General features: G+C 36.7%; 1 non-coding gene across 1 annotated transcript; it reads right to left on the bottom strand.

Annotated features, from left to right (window-relative positions):
• Window positions 1-340: 340 nt before the first annotated feature.
• On the bottom strand, window positions 341-446 carry LOC149147981 (U6 spliceosomal RNA). Its single transcript, XR_016263854.1, has one exon. It is a non-coding gene; the product is annotated as a U6 spliceosomal RNA (small nuclear RNA).
• Window positions 447-16,982: the final 16,536 nt, after the last annotated feature.

Below are 16,982 nucleotides of genomic sequence, written 5' to 3' on the forward strand. Positions count from 1 at the left end.
GGATACATATCATATCTTCCATGCCATGTCATTCAGAAAAAACAATATGCTGGCAAATAAAATTTACGATACCATTCATGCCACGTGGAAATGAATAAAATTTACGATACCATTCATGCCACGTGGAAATGATAGTTATGAATAATATTTGACTTCTTGACGACGACGGCTTACTAACCCTGTTCCTCATTTTTGTGATGGATTGAGATGTCAATTTGCCAACAACCCAGACGGAAGATGCCAACAACCGCGGGAGGGTGGAATTTCATCTGATAGGCAAAGTACTTTTATAGAAGAGTTTTTTGTGTTGTGTTTTGTTTTGTTGTTGTTTTTTTTTTTTTTAAATTTGGATTATTTTTTGATTTGTACATGTTATTTTTGTACAGCGGTCATGCTAATCTTCTCTGTATCGTTTTAATTTTATCGAATTGTCTCGGTACTAATAATGTTTTCTAAAAAATATTGACCTTCAAAAATAAGTTTGCCACTGTTCCAAACTCATAAATAGAAACGGGCAGTGAAAAGCCAAACTCATAAACACAAACGCGCAGTGAAAATTTGTAAATTTAAATAGTTCAAATTGATTTATGATTGGCAAAATGGCCTTCAAATTTTATCATTGTTAATTTTTAAATTAAATAATAATAATAATAATATATACTTTAAATTAAATTAAAATAGATATTAAAATATTTGATTTATAATTGATTTTGAAATTTTTAATTAACATATTTTTTTAAAAATTATATATACATATTAAACACTAAATTATACATATTTTTTACACTAACAATTTCCAAATCAATACAATAGAAAAAACAGAGTTTTACACTTAAAACAATAAATATATATTTTTTAAAAAATTAAAAAATTCCTACATCCATACAAAAAAAATTAATAAATACCCTTTGAAATAAAAACAAAATCTCGTCTTACAAATGAAAATGATAAATCCTACCTATACAATTAGATTCCTACACCTACAAAGGAAAACAAAAACAAAAGAAAACCTATGTTACACAGAACCGCTCCCAAGAGTTGGGAAACCCGTTAAAATGGTTCTCGGAGCTTTGGAACCTTATGGGAAGGTTCCCTTTTCAATGGGAGCTGCAATAGGAGCTTGAGAAAGATCCGAGAGCTTTGAAGATTTTTTTTTTTTGAGTTTTCGCGTTCCCTAGGGTTGGGGAATACAAAATCTGTAGAGAAATACCTGAACTACCCACAAAACATGAGCCTAAGTTGAAATCTTCGCGGGAAGAAAGGTCAAAGACATCCTTAACACCGATATACTTAATTGAGAAGAGAAACTGGAGCAATCTCTTGATGGGTTAAGGAAGCCTGTGGCACATCGATGTAAGGGCTATATCTGGGATGTCATGCTGATGAGTATGTCAAAGACATCCTTAACACCCATATACTTAATTGAGAAGAGAAACTGGAGCAATCTCTTGATGGGTTAAGGAAGCATGTGGCACATCGATGTAACGGCTATATCTGGGATGTCATGCTGATGAGTATTTCTTTTGTTTCTTAAATCATATGTGGTAGTCAATGCTTAAACATTAGAGTTTCTTTACTTTTTCTCTTAAGAATAACTAGAGAAACATATGTAAAATTGTTCTTTTGTATTTTTATGTTTCAAACACTGGTCATGTGTCATAATGAACTTGATATTTTAATATTTTATATATATGAAAGAGAGAGACCTAAGTAAAAAGACACGCTAAAAATATATTTATATATAAGAGAGATGATATATTTATTATTTAAATATTTAAATTGATTTTAATAATTGAACATTTTGATTCAATATTAATTATTATTATTATTATTATTATTATTATTATTATTATATAATTTTTTTGTTATATAATATTACCACTCTTGATTAACCATTTCCTGTAAATTTTGAGGAAATTTCTAACCGTTCTTGACACTCGTATCCAAGTTCTGAAAGTTCCGAAATTCCAAAAACTTATACAACATAAAAGAAAACAATAAATACACTTTTGAAAAAAAATATAAAATGTTATATAATGTATACTTTCAATGTTAAATGAAAAAAACACATCTGTATAATTTTAAGAGTGTAGAAAGCCAAATAAATAAATAAAATTCCTGCGCCTAAATGTTAAGATTATGAAATCCTACGGGTTGATATGAAAAGAACAAATTCGTACCCGTACACATGAAAACAAGGAAATCCTACGGATACCACTGGTGTTATATGAGGCATAACTGAGATGTTATATACATTGAGACAAAACGCAGGAACCCATCGTTGTTTAAATCGTCGTCCTTACCTGTAGCGGTCCCTTCTGTAGCACATGGCGTTCAGTATAACTAAATTGTATGAAACAACAAATAATGGAAAGAGATGTTTTGTTGTTGGTGCCCATACCCGGCATTCATTATTCTTTACACACGGAGCAGTGAAGTGACATTATAAAATAGAACCAGTGCACCCTAGTCTCATTATTATAATATATAATATAATATTTTGAATAATAATGGGCTTTGAATATATATATAATATTTTGAATAATAATGGGTTTTGAACCAGTGCACCCTAGTCTCATTATTATGGCCTCATTATTATGGCTTGCCAGAGAGACTTTGTGGGTAAGCTGAGAGAGGAAACGACAGTCCGTCCATTAGGGTTTGATGCCTGAAAAGGACTAGCCAAAGCAATTAGGGTTGGTACTAGTTGCAAGTGAAATAAGTTACATACTATTTTAGATACCTTAGATACCCAGATACGAGTCAGGAGAGTCAGGGATTCTGTCATCAAGTAAGGCAGGGGATGCAGATCACGATGATCGTGTTTTTTTCCCTCTATCTGAATTCAACCACCCCTGCAGTCGAAGACATGTATTCAATGCATTTGACAGCACGAGTACATGGAAGGAGGTCCCGAATTTCCATGTCAGAATCGTTTTCTTCGAATCGGTGACGAGAATCTGCTAAACTTACCAGCAATAAAGATGTGAGAATAAGACCTTTCATACTGATACCGACCAGCCAGCCACAACTGCAAAGTAATTAATTCACTCACAGAACTGCATTGTCTTCGCGCTACATACGCGTTTGTAATTCACTTGCAAAGTGTATACCAAATTTTGTCATATAATTTCTATGGGAGTTGTTTAACTATTACAAGTGTGTAGTTTTGGATGGAGTTCTGTGAAACACTTTGTCATTTTAACGAATCTATGTTCAAATTATTATAAATTTTGTAATTTTGAATCAAGTTTAATTAAATAATTTTTAATCACAACTTAAACTGGTCATTCTAACAAATCTATGTAGAATTCTGGACTACACTAAAAAAATAAAGTTAAAAACAATATAACAAAGAGACTAAAGCATGTGTAACTAGTGATATGGAAACTTCCTAAAAGAATATTTAAAATAGCTTTCATAATCAGCAGCCTACACTGAACCAGCGGTTATGCAAAGAGACTATGTTTTACTATAATGATTACAAATACATATGAATCAGAAAATATATGGTAAATTTTTAATGATTCAGATCAATTTTATTGTAAAAATAGTAATAATACTCGGTTAATATTAACTTACCAGGTAGTTCAATTAGTGATAGTTGCGTATTATGTAAATCTCATAACTAAACCTAACTAATGATATGGGCACCTCCTTAAAAAAAAAAAAAATCCTTCATAATCAGCAGCATATCACTGAACCAGCTGTCATGCAAAGAGACTGTGTTTACTACGATTGGTATGCAAAGAGACTGTTTACTGTGATGGCTATAAATAATCAGAAAAAATATGGTAAATTTATGGGCACTTCCTAGAAAAGAAAAATTAAAATATCCTTTATAATCAGCAGCATATCACTGAACCAGCTGTCATGCAGAGAGACTGTGTTTACTATGATGGGTATGCAAAGAGCAGCATATCACTGAACCAGCTGTTATGCAAAGAGACTGCGTTTAAGTAAAGCAAGGCAGGGGGATGCAGATCACGATGATCGTGTTTTTTCCTTCTATCTGAATTCAAGTTTCAACCACCCCTCCCTTTCAATCCCTTACTCTTTGGCTGGGCTTGCCCGCAATTACTCTCCAGATGAACGATGTCCTTTTCATTCAATTTCAATTTCACTGGAACTGAATACCGTTCAATCCCGGATTTTGCATTTATCTGTACAGCATATTGTTGACCAATTTATCCTTTAAAGACCACTGAATATGAGAACGAACCAGAAATGTACGTGGACACTTAATTCCTTCCCAGAATAGAATGTCATATCAGCTGTCTCCTCCTCATTATTCATTCATGGAAAACTGCTGTCATATCAGGTTGCTTGTGAGAATAGAATGTCATATCCGCTGTCTCCTCATTATTCATTCATGGAAAACTGCTGTCCTCGTCAACTTCGAAGGGCATAACTCACTACTATTTTGAAGTTTTATACCATATACACTCCATCCATCTATTTGTGGTGCAAACGAAGTTGGAGTATTAATGCAACTTTCCTATCTTTGTTCATGAACATTCCTGCAATCGAAAGCAACAAAAGAAGCATGCAAGTAATGTTGTATATCCATTACGTCATCAGCATACTATTAATGCGAAGTTACATGATGTTCTATAATGTGTGGTTAATCGGAAATAGTGTTACATGATGTTCTATAATGTGTGGTTAATCGGAAATAGTGAACTCAACATATATCTATAGAATGGTAGTTTTTATTTTTTCAACCATAAGTATCCTATTATGGTTGAGTCATGATGCGTTTAGATCTTAAAGATTCTTCATTGAAAATAATTTAATTATAATTAGATATATTTTTTAAAATATATATATAAGAGATTAGACACTAATGTAGATTTATCTTTTTAATCAGTTAACAACTTTTCTCTTTATCATTAAAATTAACTATTTTAATAATTACTCAGTGTTGATAATAATCATATGGTTAATGGTATTGTTTATTTTAATAATTACTAAATGTTAGTAATAATATATAGAAAAGTGGTAATAATAATATAGAAAAACAAAAGAATGGATAATGATACATATTTATGTAGGAGCAGTGAAGTGACATTATAAGATAAAATCACAGATGCATGTTGAGGGATCATAATTTTTTAGGGTTATAACCTGCCACTTCAATCACCTTGAGACTCCACTCAGATAATTTGTTTAAGATAATTTCCAATTTGTTTCTCTGTGACCTGTTCCACGCAAATTGCAAATTGTTTTGTCCCTGTATAATTTTTTTTTCAAAGTATTGTGTAATTATTTTATTTTTGAAATTACAAGACAATTTTTTTGTTTTTTCTTAAATGATTTAAAATATGTTTTTAAATATATAAATAAATTCAATTAAATAAGAAAATTTAAAAACATTTAAATTATACAAAGTTTACATTTCTAATTTGAATAAATTATCAGACTATAAATGGTCATTGCTATAAGCTTTCTATTCTTACATTTAATTTTCATTTATATAGATGACTAATGTATTTTAAATCTAAATAATCTATTATTATTATTATTTATAAAGAAAAGTGGAAATATGATGGATTTTTTTTTTTTAAATATATAAATAGATTTGGAAATTTTGGAGAATGTCTCTTTAATCTATGTATTTGGAAAACAAATCATTCCATAGTTTTTTTATTTTGACAAAATTTTAAAATATTATTTTAAAGATAAAATTATAATTTTCTATTGTTTAAAAATATTTGAATATATAAATGAATTTAGAATTTTTAATTAATTAAATTATGTAATTTCAATCGGCATAAATGTTCATAATATGTTTTATCAAATTTTAAATCAAATCTGAAATTAAAAAATAAATAAAATGTTTAAAAAATATCAACACATTTCCTAGTTCTAAATTGCCATATCAATAACCTTCTGATTCTATGTAAAATATTTATGTAGATAATTGCTAGCTTGCCATATCAATAACCTTCTGATTCTATGCAGAATATTTATGTAGATAATTGCTAGCCTCTTTTATCTGTGACCTATTCCTTGTTGGTCAGGATTTTAGGCAATTTTTTTTGAGGTATTGTGTAATTATTTTTTTGGAATAACAAAATAATTTAGTGATTTTTTTTTAAATATATTTTTGAATATATAAGTGAATTTAAAGTAAAGAAATTCTTTTAAAACAATTAGATTATAGGCATTTTATATTTGTTGATTTTAATAAATCTGAGCAAATTTTGATTAAAAAATATGAAAACAAACCTCTAAAATTAAAACAATCAAATTACATATGCTCATTGGAGAAGACTCTTATTTTTACATTTATTTTTCATTTATATGAATGATTAGTGAATTGTATCACTTATTATTATTATTTCAAAATGTAAAACAACCAGATTGAATAGGCTCATCCTCATACACCTCATATTTTTACATTTAATTTTCATTTATATAGATGACTAGTATAGTGTAAATTTTGATCACTAATTATTATTATTATTTTCTTTGTGGTCATGTCATGTTTAAGATAAATCTATAATGATTTTAACACAATGTTAATAAATTATCAAAATGTGATTACCAATAAAATTATAAAATTTATTAATTATATATTTTTTTAACATATAAATTAATTTCACATTTTTAATTAATTAAATTTTCTAATATTAATTAGCCATTCATATTTATAATATGTTTTAATCAAATTTTAAATCAAACTTAAATTTCCAAAATAAATAACATGTTTAAAGTTGTCTTATGTAAATGAAAATCAAATTTCACGAATAATTTTGACATCATCGATAATATGGCACAATTTTCAAATAGATAAAGAGAATCAATGCTTTGAATTTAATTTCTTCAATGGCTATGAGTTCTTATTTTTCTATGTGAATGCGTATTTTTCTATGTGAATGCAGTAGGATTCAGTTTGAACGGAAGAGTATATCTAATTCGTTCGTCTGTGTTTTAAATAAGTAACCATGCATTATTCTAAATTACTAGTCTAGATTTATCTAACCCTGGATTTATCATGACGCGATCCATCGAGGTGAAAAAAATTCTTTTTGGAGTGTAGAATTTGAGGAAAGGTTTAGTTAGCAATGTCATATTCTTATATTATCATTATCATGTATATGTTTGAGATAAACTTCGTACTTTGAAATTTACATTATGTTTCCTTTTAATTTAGTCTATGTTTCTTTATTTGAATGGTTTGTGTGTCTTTGTTTAGATGTTTTTAGTGGTTTGTGTGTGTCTGTATTTGGATGCTCTGAGTGGTTTGTGTGTTTGGATTTGGATGGTAATGTTTGTGATTTTTATAATTTTTGTGTTATATTTCTATATGTGTATATAATTGTCTATTAGTAATTAGTTGGTGATGATGAAGGAAGACAATCTTGTCAATAGCTTGTAGGAGGATTGATATTGCACATCCATTTCATTTAATTTTAGGTCTCACAATTTTTGACAACTAATTAGTTCTTAATAGTGTCCCTTCAAGTATTACTAAACATATCTTGAAGAGTAATTTTAATGTTAAATTTGTTGAGTTACCTTAATCTCTTGAGATGATAAATATTGTTAATAATTTTAACTATGAAAAACAATGAAATAAAGTTTTTGAATGCAAAGTGACAATGTAATAGTGTTGGATGACAAAAGATGTGAATAATAAGAATGTACTAAATCACAAATAGTCTTCATTGTGATCAATCTAAACTATTTTCTTCTACTATTATTATTTTCATCCCTGTTATTTTTTCCATATTTTCATATCGATTATATGAAAGCCGTAATTGAAATCGTAAACCATTCAAATCTTTAACTCGAGCTATTATAGTAAACATCTTGCCTTTTCTCTCTTGTTCTCCAATATTAATAGGTTGAATTACTATAACACAAAAATCAATGCACATTGTCAATAATTTTTTTGTGCTTACACTAAAATAAATCACACTATTAATCTAGTCACTTTAAAATTAATGTACCATCATACATCCAGTTACATCAAATCATAAATCAACATCTACACTGAAATCAATGCATCTAGTGCAAGGAATCAAATATGATTAGAAAAAAACGTCTACACTGAAATCAACGCATCTAATGCAAGTAATCAATTAGGATTAGAAATCAACATCTATAACGAAATCAATGCATCTAGTGCAGGTAATCAAATATAATAAGAAATCGACATCTACACTGAAATCAATACATCATCTAGTGCAAATAATCAAATATAATTAGAAAACAGCATCTACACTCAAGTCAATGCATCTAGTGCAAGCAATAAAATAGAATTAGAAAACATTTAAATTGAAATCAATGCATCTAGTGCAAGCAATCAAATAGCATTAGAAATCAACATCTACACTAAAACCAATGCATCTAGTGCGAGCAATCAAATATCATTAAAAATCAACATTAACACTGAAATTAATGCATCTAGTACAAGCAATGAAACAGTATTAGAAATCACAATGTATGTTAAAATCAATGTACTTCTGTAAGAAAAAATTTTCCCTCTCTCCCCCTCCATCTATATTTATATCTCCCTCCATCTCACCTTCTTTGTCTCTTTATCTCATCCCAAATATGCACACACTCTCTACATCTCTCCCTTGTCACTACCTCTCTCTCTCTCTCCACTTCCCTCTCTCTATGTCATTCTTCTTCCCTCCCTCTCTCCCCTTCAAACTCCATCTCTTTGTCCCTCCCTCTCTCCTTATCTATCTCCATCCCTCTCTCCTCCTCTATCTTGTCCTTCCTCTCTATCCCTTTATCTTCCCCCAATCTCTCTCTATTAGGTCCCTATAATACTAGTGTATGCCCCCATTATTATTGTCATTGTAGCCCTTATTGTTATTCTTGTGCCCATGTTGTCCCCATATTGTTATTAGTGTGCCCCATAGAATTTTTCTATTGTTATTGTTGTTCCCTTACATTATTATTGTTATGTCAGCTTTGATTATATTGTGACCCCTTAGACCCCTTTATATAGAAAAGGAGTTTTTGTCATTTTCATTATCCAAGAATTATTAATTTGTGTAATGAAAATGAGGTTTCCCCCTCGAAGAGGCTCATTTTGAAGTCGTTGATCTATATTTTCTTCTATTTTCTGAGCTAGTTGAATAACATTTGGTATCAGAGCTTTGGATTATAGGGCTTCACTGCTTCAAACCGGTCATCGTGGAATTTTTGCTATAACTTTTTTCTACAAAGCTCTAGACTCAAAAAAATAACCCATTTGAGAAGAAATCTTGACAAACTTCATGTATAAATTTAAGATTGTTTATCATTATATTTTCGGATATATGAACCGAGGAATTTAGGGTTTTGGTAGGTTCCTAAATTCCATCTCAAACAGGTGACCTTGGAAAAATATTCATAACGTTTTCTCTGAGCACTAGATTCCAATTTCATAAAAAGAGACAGAAAGAGGACAGACTGTAGTTTGTTGGGTATCATGTTCAGGGTCAAAGGGTGTTGGGCATCGGATCCCCCGCGCAATGGTTTTGGGGCTTAAAGCTCGATTTTTGGCTCAAATTGTATTGTAAAGACTCCACAAAGTGCGGGGAGCGTGAAATGAAAAGATGGGTCAAAGGATTATCCACCCTAAAATAATGTAATTTAATGTAAAGTGAGTCGACCTACCCATGGTCCGTGGACCATGGGAGTGTATAAATAGAGCGAGGCTCTACAATGTAAAGGAGTAAGTAGTTCAATGAGAAGTTGTAATGGATGATTGAATAATTTAGAGTCTGTAAGTCTGAGTCTTGGATTGTAGGAGTAGGTAGAGGCTCTCCAGCTGAGTGCGCAGAGGCCTAGTAGAGTTCGCAACTGTGTGCGCGGACCCTTGCAGCTGAGTGCGCAGGGCGGTGTTGGGTTGTAATCGAAGGAAAAGAATTAATAAAGATTAGTTGATTCTGAAATACTGTGTATCTATGTTCCTATATTTATGTTTATGCATCTCTTTACAGTTTTATGATTGTGCGCATCTATGTAGATGTTGTATGGTGAATGAAAGAATATTGGGCCTACATAATTTAATTAAGAATTATAATACTGAGCACAGTAAGAGTAAAGGATCTTCGCACTCTTCATTTAGCCACACGAAGGTAGTTGCACAGGATAGACAGTTGTGCGGAAGCAGCACAACACACAGATCAGATCGCGAACTTTCCAAGACTCATCAAGATATCCCAAGAGTGCGGAAACCTGGTTCCAGCACCCTCCCATACTACCTCGGTGAGACCTCAATCCACGCACCGCAGACTGTTGCCAAAAGGGCCGATAGTTTCGGGATTTGTTCGGCTAATTCACTACTAAACCTGGGTTAGGCCCCAACAAGCCAACAAATGGTTCCGTTGCTAGGACTAGGATCTGCCTAAGGGATGTTTGATGTCGGAACATTGGAATCCAACGAAGAAAGAAGTTGAAGAGTGGTTAGTTAAAAATATTCACGAGTTCACAACATAGGAGAACAGGAATTCACGAATATCTAACGAGCAGTGGTTGGATCGCTACCTATATACAGAAGTGCATGAAATTTCCTTCGCTTCCTTCCCAGTCGAGCTATATGAGTGGATTGCGAAGTTAGCAAATAGCCAAGGGAGGTGCAAATTGTATAAACCAATACTGTGGACTCTAGAGTTAGTGTGCAGACTAAAAGCCTCGGAAGATAAGATCTTGTGCGATGTAGATCATTGGCTAGATCGAATTATAGGCGGATTCATCACTGAGTTCACAGTAGATACGACTGTCAACTACAGCGAGGCAGAGCGATGGTTTCTTAAGGGTCTACCAGGTAAGTACATCAGGTCTTTGAATACTTGGATTAAAATGTTGTTGTGTGAAAAATGGGTTATGCAAGTAAATAAATGTTGGGGACTATGCGAAGTGAAAGACCATATAGAAGCGAAGGAATAGAGAATAGTCCTCTGATTTCACCACAAAGGGAAAGCGCAGAAGAACTCGCGGCAGTTTCGCCGAGGAGCACGGTAAGTTTGATAAGGGAGGCGATCCTGCAATTTCCACCAACACCCACCTCACCATTTTCACCGATATCTCCACCCACTCCGCCTCCGCGACCATCACCATTCAGTATGGCAAGCGCAATTAAACTGCCAGTGTTCAAGGAAGTAGGAAATGCAGATCCAGACCTGTTCTGGTTCGTGGTACACGTAGTATGGGAAGCAGACGTTGTAGTAGACGATAGCTTCAAGACGGCAACTTTGGTGAGCGCATTACAGGACCGCGCGCTGACAGGGTATATCAAACATTATAATTATCACCCAAACGCAGGGATCACGGAAGTGCAAGCCGTGTTGAATAGGGAGTTTAACCGATCGAAATCAGAAACATAGTCGATTATCAAACTTAAGGAAAGCGCAATTCTCCTGGGCGAGACCCCCTATGACTTGAATCAAAGGTTGAAAAGAATGATTCATGAAACAAATATGACATTGACCGGTGTGCAGCACCGCGCTTGGTTTATAGCATCATTATCACCACATTTGAGAACAACACTGTTACAATAGAAACTTTCCATGCAGGCGGAGGCTTTAGAAATGGAAATGAGGCTGCACAAGACCCCTATTTAGGACCTGGCATTGGGAGTCCAACAGATTCATGCGCAGTTACAAAATTTATGTTTGGAGATGCAAATATTGAAGCAAGAAAGGACATCATGACCAGAAGTGCGCAAAGAAGTCTAGTGCGTAAAGTGTAAAGGTCAAGGCCATGACAAGGATCACTATCCTGTTTTTGCGAACTATATAACAGGAGGGCGGCCTATGCCAATAAGGCGCAAGGCGCAAGCAGGGCCCAGCACAACACCTGCCTTGTGGTGCACGATATGTCAAATAGGAGGAAAACATAATACGAACAACTGTCACTTATTGCAGAAATATATGCTGACATCACAACAGTTGTTTTGCAATTTCTGTAGGTCGGTAGGGAATGACGAGCGCACTTGCAGGAGTTATGAATTAATGATGGACTGAACCCTGTTGTATAGAATGCATACAGAAGCGTGAGTGCTGGACTCAAATGCAGTAGTGTGCGGTGGATTCCAAGGACGTGGACAACGAAGAGGAGGAATGGGACCCGGAAGGGGTCACAGACAGTTAATTTGCTATAATTGCGAAGGGCCTGGGCACTACACCTGCAATTGTACCAAGATGACAAGAATATCCTATTCATATTTCTCTCAGTTTAATCATGAAATGATAGATTTTCCTACGTTGATAGCACAAATGCACGAGAAAGGGGTCCTTCAGCCACCACCTATCCATAATGTGCAGATGATGATTTCGGAACTGCGCGAAGAAGAACCAACGATGAATATGATGCTTAGAAGTGGTCTCACAATAGGGGAGGATAAGGGTAAACAACCTGAAGAAAATCATTAGGTTCACAAGGCTCTTGCAAAGGAACTAGAATTCTTTTTATTGAGTGGAAAGGAAACCTTTATGGAAGCTACAAAGAGCTTCGCGAAGGCCTCCACTTAAGGTAGTCAAGATCAAACAGAGGCAGGAATGGATCCTTCCATGTTCACTACCTTTCTGGAAACATGTATGAAATTGTTGTGCAACAGTAGGGCGGTAAAAGGGTTACAGGAACTTATTACTAGGTGCGCAGGGTCCAGAGAATCGCGGATGGTCCAAAAATTAGGAATGCATGCCTCGCAAACAAGAAGGGAAATGCAGTTGACTGCGCAAATAGGAGAATACGAAATGGACTAGGTAATTCTGGACTTAGGATCAAATGCAAATGTACTACCCGAAATAGACTTGGGAACAAATGGGGAAGCCCGCATTGCAGTGGTCTCCCGTTCAGTTGTGAATGGCGAACCAGTAGAAAATCATACCAATGGGGCAATTGCAGGGAGTAGCTATTAATATTGAAGGCACAAGCGTGCTGGAGGACTTTGAAGTGATAGAGATTTTTTATGATAGCAATCCCTATCTCGCGCTGCTAGGCATCGATTGGGCTACTGATATGAATGGAATTATTAATTTGAGCAAGAGCAAGATGATTTTCAAAAAGAAGGTGTTGCGTGTGGTCGTACAATTGGACCCAGCTGAGAGCACGTGATACACTGAGCTGGTGCGCGACAAAGATAATGAGGATGAACTTGATTGTGTGTATCAGATCTCTGCGGATGAACAAGATTCAGTGAATCCTAAATCTGATGGTAGAATTTCGTGGGAGCACGACAACTCCTGTACCTCGGATTCAGATGACGGAATAGAAAGATGGCAGAATCGACTACATGAGGTGACAACACTTAATTGCAATACGCTGATAAGATCACTGCGTTGTGTAACTACAAAGGTACGTGACCTGCCGATATATGATGGGTTAACCGCGGTGGGGGAATTCCTGCACGAATTTGAAAATGCAGTGCTTGAACAACAACATGTTGATGCATTCAAATGGGCTCTGCATGCTGCACTCCCAAGATAGTGAGATACGCATCAAGGAAATTTGGAGAGCTGGTGCGAATGTAGAAAATTGATGCGCATACAATTTGGAAAACCTCAATTCGTAATAGAATCCGGTTATAAGAGGAAAAATAACTTATGGCACAACTCTCCCGATGGGTATAGACATATAACAGACAGATTGTTCCAACGCACACCAATATCAAAATAGAAAGCCAGAACAGGGCACGTTGGCAGAAAAAAAGGTTTGCACTACCAACTATTAGGAAAGAAGCATTCACCAAGGTATGTGAAGTCATGAATAGGGGACATAAGATACAATGTACAGAATGGGATCTGCATGTCCCAGTGGTCAAATGGGTGTATACAACATTCTTGTAAGAGCCTGGCCACAAAGTTGATTCCGAGGCTGCGGAATGCCGCAGGAACTGGTATCCCTGAAGAACCTCCACAGAAGGCCTTGGTTGTAATAATGTCGGTGAAAGGAACAACGTGGAATGACCTAACAGAAGAAATCACAAAGTCGCGCGAAAAGGAGTATGAAAAACTTCAGGAAGCCATTCAGCAAGGGAACGAACAACTTCGCGAACTGCAAAGAGACAGGGTACTGCTGAGAATGAATAGTATGTTGTTGGAAGCAAAGATCAAAAAGTTGGGGAATGAACTAAAGAAAGTTTTTCTTGGTGGAAAATGTCGACTAGTATAGGTGGATGCGTTCTCGCTTCCAGATGAAAGGAAGGAATATCGACGAATATTAGTCAGTCTAATGCCGTGGTTGGGACTGCATCTCACACTACGACAAAATCAGGAGAACACGCTACAACCAGAAGGACACGGGAGAGAAGATGTTTCGTGGACCATCCAAGGGGGCGTGATAGAGTTACGCCATCCATGGTGGTGCGACCACCTGACTAACTGGAGAAGGGACAGTCTCACCACTCTAAACAATTGAAAGAGAGTGCGGGACTATAAAACAGTCTGTTCAAGAGCTGCACGACAACAGGGGTGCACGTAGAGTCGGTATGTCATAGGGATCGCGGCCGCATAGAGGGGGCTGCATTGCTACGCGAATAGGTGGGCAAGTGACCATTGGTGTCACTTTTCATGACAAGAGGTCCAATTTAAGGCAAAAAGGAGCGGGCGAGGAGAAACTAAGACACGAATTAAGAGCTAGATTTGGGACAATCTGCCGCCAAGAATGCATTAATGATACAAAAAGGGGGGAAGGGTCGAATTCAAATTCAAAAGATGTTATAAAACCACCAAGGCTAGCCGCAAGGCAACACATGGTTGTTTGAGAATTAAGCAAGTACCGAGCATTGAGCGTCGTGTACTCTTACCACCCTCAAGTGTAGACACAATGTCAGCCGCAAGAACAAGAGTGTGATTCGTCGAAGTTACTGTGGACCCTCATATGGCCCATGAGGAGCTTGGAGAGGCTACAACTGCGCTAGAAGTTCCAAAATCACCACGCACACCGCAGCCACAGAAAGATAAGCAAAAAATTGGGCCAGTTCTTGTGTCACCATGAAACCCACAATTTAGTAAATTGTCAATGGCAGAGAAGGACAAAGCTGCCACTATTGCAACAGAGGAGGAAGAGGAAGACTTGCAAGCTCTGATCACCCAAATTGAGGTGCATGACAATGAGGCAGAAAATGTCTCCCAATTTCCCTCCGTGATAAAGTTACCTCCTTACATCCCCTCGTGGAAGGGGAAAGCCAAGATACAAAAAGACAAGATTTGACAGTCCACTGCTGGGACGCGTACCCACTATGAAGTTTGAGGATTGCGACCTTGCGGACAGCGATAAATTCCCACAGTTGGCTCGGAGAGGTTATGAAGCAGAAATGGTTGCACAGTGTGGAGAAGGCTGGGTTACTCCATCTGCAGTGGATACCCCACAACCACCATGCGCCCATCACCATTTTTGTCATCCGGCAGTTGTTGTGCCTGGTGCATGATGGGTATCTCTAGCTGGAGGAGACGATTCCCATCACGATCGATCTAATTCATCGAATCTCTCGATTACTAGTCAAAGGCAATGACCCCATGGCCATCACAGGAAAAAGCAGTGACTCAGCCCTCATAGAAGCTATGAAGGCCAAGTATAAGCTAGAAAAGAGAAAGTGAGGGTACGTGATAGCAATCATCAAGGACCGATGGGTGCGCGTAGCCACCCAGATGCTGGCTGGAAAGCTAATGAGGAAATGTTGTGCCGATGAAGTGTTAGAGTCTATAATTTTCTTGGTTCAGCAATGCGCTGAGGGGGTGTAGTTCCTCTGTGACAAGTTTTTGACGAATTGTAGGGAGGCCCAAGAGGAGGGTAAGACATTCCACTATGCGTGGGTGCTCTTATCCATCCTATTGGTTGCAGGGGAGCTACCGATGGACAGCCACTTTCCTGTTGTTGAGGGTGACCTACCTGAAGCCACGAGGTACACCTCGCTTTGGGCTACGAAATACGTGACTAGGGTTCGCGAGATAAAGGTTTTCTGGGTGTTTGTGGAGGTGAGCATACGAACATAAACCAACCACAGGTTGTTCTTATCCCCTACAGTTCATAACATCTTGCAAAGTGTGGAAGAGTTCAAGGCAGATATGCATAACCTGTATATCTGGGTGTGAAAGGATCCCACATGGACATAGATGAAGCTTCTGTTCATCGTAACAGATGATGTGATATTTGGAGTAATGGAGTCATGGCCTTCGAAATGGTGCGCCCTGGATTTAGCAGAAATGGAGAAGATCACCACTCAGCAATGAAAAAAGGACACCAAGTTGCGCCTCGCACAGTTGGCTGAAAGAAGGCACCAGGAATAAGAAGCAGTCATGTAGTAGAAGGCGACTGATGTAGCAGCAACAATCTAGATGGCAGAAACTACAACCACACCACCCCGAGAGCCCAAGGAGGACCACGAGATATCCATGGGGCAGTAGACCGAGGAAGGGTACAACACAAACAAATGCACGGGCCCTGGTTCCACATCAACCCAACTCAAGTGACCGCGCAGACCTAAGAAAATGGCTCCCCAGAAGAAGGGAAAGGCCAAGAAGATGTCTGCTGACCCGATCATGCTTACGGGGGGTGATCTACTAGATATCAGCAAAACAATTCATCAAGTTGCACAGGACACGCTCCAGGGATTATTGATGGAGCAGACTACTGTGTAGGGGGCACTCACCATGTAGATCCAAGGTCTACAGGTATAGCACCCCCAAACAGACACCATGGCCTAGTATGTCGTAGCAGGAACTGCTGAGGCTGAACAGATGGTGCGCTGGCAGTAGCAAGCGAGGAGGACTAGGCTGCGATCAACAGCATGAAGGATGTTGGCTTGAACTTGGCCACTCTTCCGCATGAATCATCTGCAGGATGGGGTAATTGTAGAGCTCCATGCCTAGGAAGGCCAAGCGATCCAAGTCCTACAAGAGTAGAAAATCCACATTGACCAGCTCATCATCCAACGAGATGAGTGGGTTGTGTAGGCTCGCGGACTGGAACAGGTTGTAAAAGATGCATGCAAGAGAGTTCTAGAATTAGCGTGTCAACAGAGCTCCCAA

This window comes from Pinus tabuliformis, chromosome 9 (assembly GCF_031772625.1).
Source record: "Pinus tabuliformis cultivar Carrire ecotype Pingquan chromosome 9, CPIR1, whole genome shotgun sequence".
NCBI lineage: Eukaryota > Viridiplantae > Streptophyta > Pinopsida > Pinales > Pinaceae > Pinus > Pinus tabuliformis.